This window comes from Ostrea edulis, chromosome 5 (genome assembly GCF_947568905.1).
Source record: "Ostrea edulis chromosome 5, xbOstEdul1.1, whole genome shotgun sequence".
Lineage (NCBI taxonomy): Eukaryota > Metazoa > Mollusca > Bivalvia > Ostreida > Ostreidae > Ostrea > Ostrea edulis.
The window spans coordinates 924,506-930,505 of NC_079168.1; positions in this window are offsets into that span (position 1 = coordinate 924,506).

Here is a 6,000-nt window from a genome sequence, read left to right on the forward strand (position 1 = left end):
AAACAATCAACATTGAACAATCGAAATAAAAACACCACAGAGTCGTCCACTTTTGCCTACTTAGATATTTTATTGATTGATTGAATATTATTTTACATCTCAATCAACATTGAACAATCGAAATAAAAACACCACAGAGTCGTCCACTTTTGCTTCCTTCTTAGATATTTTATTGATTGATTGAATATTATTTTACGTCTCTCTCGAGTATATTTCACTCGTATGGAGACGTCACCACAGCCGGTGAAGGGCTGTAAAATTTAGGCAAATGCTCTGCGCTTACGGCCATTGAGCAGGGAGGGATCACCTGCTGTAGATGTGACAGGGGACCTCGGTTTTTGCGGTCTCATCCGAAGGACCGCCCCATTTAGTCGCTTCTTACGACAAGCAAGGGGGTACTGAGGACCTATTCTAACCCGGATCCCCACGGGATGATATATTTTATTGAAAGTATATACTAACGGTAAATTAACACCTCAACTTTATGGCAATCGGAATGATTTCAGTTTCTCCATCGTCAACCTCCCATATTTATGTAGCAATATTCCATTAGCACCTGCATATGGTGTTTATATCTCTCAACTGACTCGATACGTAAGAGCTTTTACTACGTATGGTCAGTTTTTAAATCGAGGCAGGCTACTGACAAAGAAGTTGATGGTGCAGGGGTTTGAACAGTCTCGTTTAAAGTAAGCATTTCGCAAATTACAATTATAACGATCTAGTTTGCCAATAAAACCTATCGTTAGGTAAAAAAATAAACAACTGATGTTACATAAGCCTTAAAGCTGTATGGTCCGAATTACAATATTTTTTTTCATCTCGTAAAAACGCTATTAAATCATCGCACGTATGTAGTTATGAGACTGTACGACCTATCGTAAATTATTTCATCTGTTTTAACCCAAATAATTCCATTTTAAATCGATGTTTACAAATAACCGCGTCACTGCCATTTCAAGTGACAGTCACGTGACCAGTTCAAACTTTCAAATCATCAGTGGTCTAATCTGTGTAAAGCTGTGTATTTTGTTATAACAGTAACGTACCATAAGTTTAATAGAAATAAAACTATCAAATACCTCTTAGTAATTCGTTGTTTTACGCTCTTTCAGCCTTAAAACTAGACAGTTGCGTATGAGTTAATACATCATGTTGGGATTCCCCTGACGCGCGTGGGTCTATTTATAGACGTCTTTTATGGGATGATTTATATATGTAGCCACTATATTTACTTTCTAAATAATATTCGCACTGTTTTCTTTTACATGCAGATGTTTTCAAGCATGTAATTAAGGGAAAGTTAGTAACTTTATAAAGTAATGAATCTGCTCTAAAGTAATTATGTACAAAAATAGTACATGAACATCGGGTCATACAGCTTTAAGTTACTTAATAAGTTTTGTAATCGTTTTCCTAAAACAAAGGCGATAATCTTGTAATCTGTATTAGTCAAGCTAATTGGTCGGTAATTTTTTATATTTGACTTATCTCCCTTTTTGTGTATAAGCGATAGAATGGACATTCTTTGAGTAAAAGACATCATGCCCGTCTCATGGGCCATTTTTAATGCATTATAGAAAAAAAGCTTGATATCGTTCCAGAAAATCTTATAAAACTGGTGATTTATTGTTTTTCATTATTTTAACAGCTTCCGAGCATTCCTCTAAAGACGGGAATGAGTCGCACATTTTTTTCTCGTCTTCGCTTAAAAGCAGGGCTCTTTATTTCGTTTAGAAATTGTTTGTTTTCATTGGATTCCGTGTTGTTACTTTCATAAAGATTTTTGTAAAAGTGTGTAATGTTTTTCAATATATCGTCATTGTTTGTGTAAGTTTTATCATTTTGTTGTAGACAATTGATCGCGTTTGAAATTTGATGATTTTTTTCTAGTCTGAGAAAATATGCTGTATTTTTTTCCCCTGATTCTAACCATTTCGCTTTTGATCGAATGAATGCTTTTGTTTTTTCTTTATAATAATTTTCTATTTCAAATTCTAGTTTTCTTTTTCTGTTCTAGTTTGTGTATTTTATTACGTCTTGAATTGCTATTGTGCTTTGCGAAGGATATAGAATAATTTTTTATCAATATTTTAATTTTTTCCCATTTTATTTGATCATTATGAATAGCATTTAAATCACTTTTATTACTAGCGAGTAAATCTTTAATGTTCAGTAACAGGGATGTGTTTAACTTCCAGTAACCCGGACCTCGAGAGTTAATATTCGGTGAGAAGTCAAAACGTATTGCTAAATGATCAGTTGACCTATTGCCATTTGAATTCGGCACCTTTCTTAAGAAGATTTGTTGGGTTTCCAGATTAAAAATTTTTGAAATAAATATATAATCTATCCTGCTTTTAGCATTACCATTCCCGTCGCACCACGTATATCCATTTTTTCCATTATTTTGTGCTTTCCATAGATCTTTAAGATCTATTTCTTTTAAAATATCAATTTAAAACTTTGAACTTTTATCTTTAAATTTTTTGTCTCTATTTTGTCTGTCGTCTGAAGAAAGACCACAGTTAAAATATCCCACTAAAATGATATTGTCCCTATCAAGAGTATTTTTGCTAATCCAGGTTTTAAGTCTTTTATAGAAGTCTGTTCGAGCATTTTCATTGTTTGGGGCGTATACATTTATCAGACAGTAAGTATTATCATTATGTTTTATGTTTGTAAGAATTTGTCTGCCGTCAATTGATCTATGTACATTAATGATTTCACAATCAAAGGTTTTCTTAATCAAAATTGACACGCCCCTACTATGAGCTGAATCTGAAAAACAATGCAAGGATTTGCCTTGCCATCTTGAATGTAAAACTTATACGGTACCAATTTTGATGCACCAGATGCGCATTTCGACAAATAATGTCTCTTCAGTGATGCTCAACCGAAATGTTTGAAATCCGAAATAACTATGAAGTTTTAGAGCTAAATATAGCCAAAAACAGCGTGCCAAAAAAGTGGATCAAATTTGAAGACATTTTGTTCACAATAATGGGTTTCTTGCAAGAAAACAATATCAATATTATTTTCTCTTACCCCGTTATAAATTTTGACCCTTTTATCATAATTATTAAGGCCCCTCGCATTGAGGGATATACATTTTATAGAATCAACATTCATAGCAAATGATGCTTATGAATATTAAGCGTTCCTTTTGTAAATGAAAAGTCATATAGAAGGGTAATCAAAACTGCTGTTCTCATTTGGAGTTTGATTGACTGTGCTTGTTCGAAGCCGCTTTGTTGGAGCCTGCTTTCCCGGTTTTTCCGGGTTTTTTGGTGTGTGAAGCGATCCGATGTAGGATTGATCCCATAATATTTTGTCCCGGTCAATCGCTTGGACTAGTATGCTCGGTTTGCACTTTGTCAAGCCCTGTGCCCCAAAAATTGTCATAAGTTGTTTCGGCAAAGATCGAGTTTTTTGGAGCGTTGTCAAGCGCCTTTGCAAAATGTTCAACTTGGGCAGCTCTTTTGTATAGTATTTCTTCCATGGCTTGTTCTCCAACTATCAGGTGGTACAGTTTTGTTACCAATGAATTTGGCATCCCGTGCGGTGGGCGCTTCCCTGATTTTTTCTGCGGCAACAATGTCACCCGAGCGTAGGGCTTTAACACACTGGAATGCGTGCTCGGATGATTTGAAATTTTCATTAAAGACATTTATGTCGCATGGATAGAAATTGGACAGTGGGTCTTCTTAACCAAAGAAGGGTATTACTCCACTTTGCTTATGAATGTAACCCGGACAAGATTGTTGCCCAGGCTCATGACCTTCCGACAGGCAGACCTTGTATTTGTTCTGACGGACATTCCGAGCTGAAATGATCTTTACTCCAGCAATTTGTGCATAATTTTGTGTCTTTTTTGGGTTGACCTCGATGGTAAATTTTGCATGACAGACCAGCACAATAGCTCTTTTTGGGTACCTTCTTTGAGTTGTTCGATGTAAATGAATCGGTTGCCGTTTAGTATTCCAGTCATTTTTTGGTGAGAGGATTTATTTTATGTTCATATTTCATTTCACTTTTGGGTTTGACACCGAGTTTTATCAGCATTTGTATGATCTCTTTGTCGTCCACTGAAAGAGGGACCCCCAGAAATGACGACTTTGAGCACATTGTCAGATGGCGAGGTCGAATCTGAGGAATACAGATTGAAGTCGTATACATTTACCGACTTGTGGTGAATCTCAAAACCTTGAATAAGCAGAGTATTTCTACTGTCTGCGTATTTAAGATAAATTCTCCACAGATCTCTGTCAAGTTGGATACAAGTTATGTTCGGTCCGACGATCTTTTCAATATTGCTCATAACTTCAAAGTCTGTAACCCTTTCGGATTTGTTTGCTTGCAACTCACCATTTTTTAGATATACAGGTTTTGTCATTCCTGCCATTCCTTTCCGGTTTTTGTTTTCAATCGTTGGAACAGATTAAATGACAGAAAAAGTAAACAATGACACACTGAATATAACTCACCATATAGGAGGACGAGCAATCGTTCAGGTGTAACAGTTCACAGGTATTCAAATCTATTTATAGTGTCCTAAATCAACGAAAAGTTCACATGTAACTTTCAAATGCACAGATTATATAGCTGCTAAACACAAAATTTAACTTTTGGCCTTAATAAACCAAAAGAAAGTCGTCAAAATCGTCAGAAGACAGAGCAGGTTTCGAAACACGTCCTTCTCCCGCTGAGTCACGTGACTCAACTCTTAACAGATTTTAATCGGACCTATATATCATAATTTTTAAATGTGTTTTGCATTTTATGTCTGATTATGTACTTACATGAACCTAAACATATATTGTATATTATCATAATTGTACATTATAATTAATATTATATTTTTTGTGGTACGACAATCTTTATTTGTACATGTATAGCATAATATATTTTGTATACGGGAGAGGTTGTCTAAGTTGCTAGAAATTGTAACCAATCCTTTTGAATATTCATACAATAAAATTATATTCAAATCAAATCAACGAAAAATGTATTTTGGTAATTCGTACCATTGTGGATTCGGAATGATGAATGCAAACGACGGTAAATGACATTCAGATTACTGTAAGAATGCAGGATCAACACAAACTAATTGATGAACAAATGAATCTCGCACTAAAATCGTCAACCCAAAAGCTTAGTGAGAGAGATGTTTCTGATAAAGATGATGCACAAGTTTTCAAGGTCATTACGTTTCGTTTCTTTTTGAAGGTCAAAACGTATTTCCCTTTGAAGGTCAAATTTCATCCAAAATATCAAAAACATACAGCTTTATGAAATCCGTGCTAAAGAGTCTCTGTAATGATATTTTAAAAATGAAAAGTTTAAAATGATTTAGAAGTTTGAAAGGTCAAACCAATAGCCGCAATTTGGGCAGAATACAAAATATGGCTGTAATTATATAAAGAGTAAAAGAGTTCAAGGGCAAAGTCTTGAGTGGTTGATTGAATGTTGTTTAACATCCCTTTCGAGGATATTTCATTCATATGGAGAGGTCACCACTGCCGGTGAAGAGCTGTATAATCTAGGCCTATGCTCGGCGCTGCCTTTGAGCAGGGAGGGCTCTTTATCGTGCCACACCTGCTGTGACACGGGACCTCGGTTTTTGTCGTATCCGTCTTGAGTGTAACAACAAAGAATATCTCCTCGGGTGAGTATTGACAATCTGACTTATCCTAGATTTATGCACGTGAAATCATTCAATATCCACTGTGAACTGGATACTAAGCTGAAATTAATTGACGAAGGACACAAAATCGTTCAGACTTTCCCTTTCCCATTTGATTTTTATGTCATCGATAAACCTGAACAAACTTGAGGGATTTGATGGGAACTTGTACAGTTCGAATCCCGTTCGCGCCGGTAAGTGAGAAAGTTTCCCAGTTTACAATCGAAAGGTCGGTGGCCTCTTCCCAGGGACAATGTATCTGGGTTCTCTCTTCCACCAATAAAAACTGGGCGCCACCAGATAACTGAAAAATT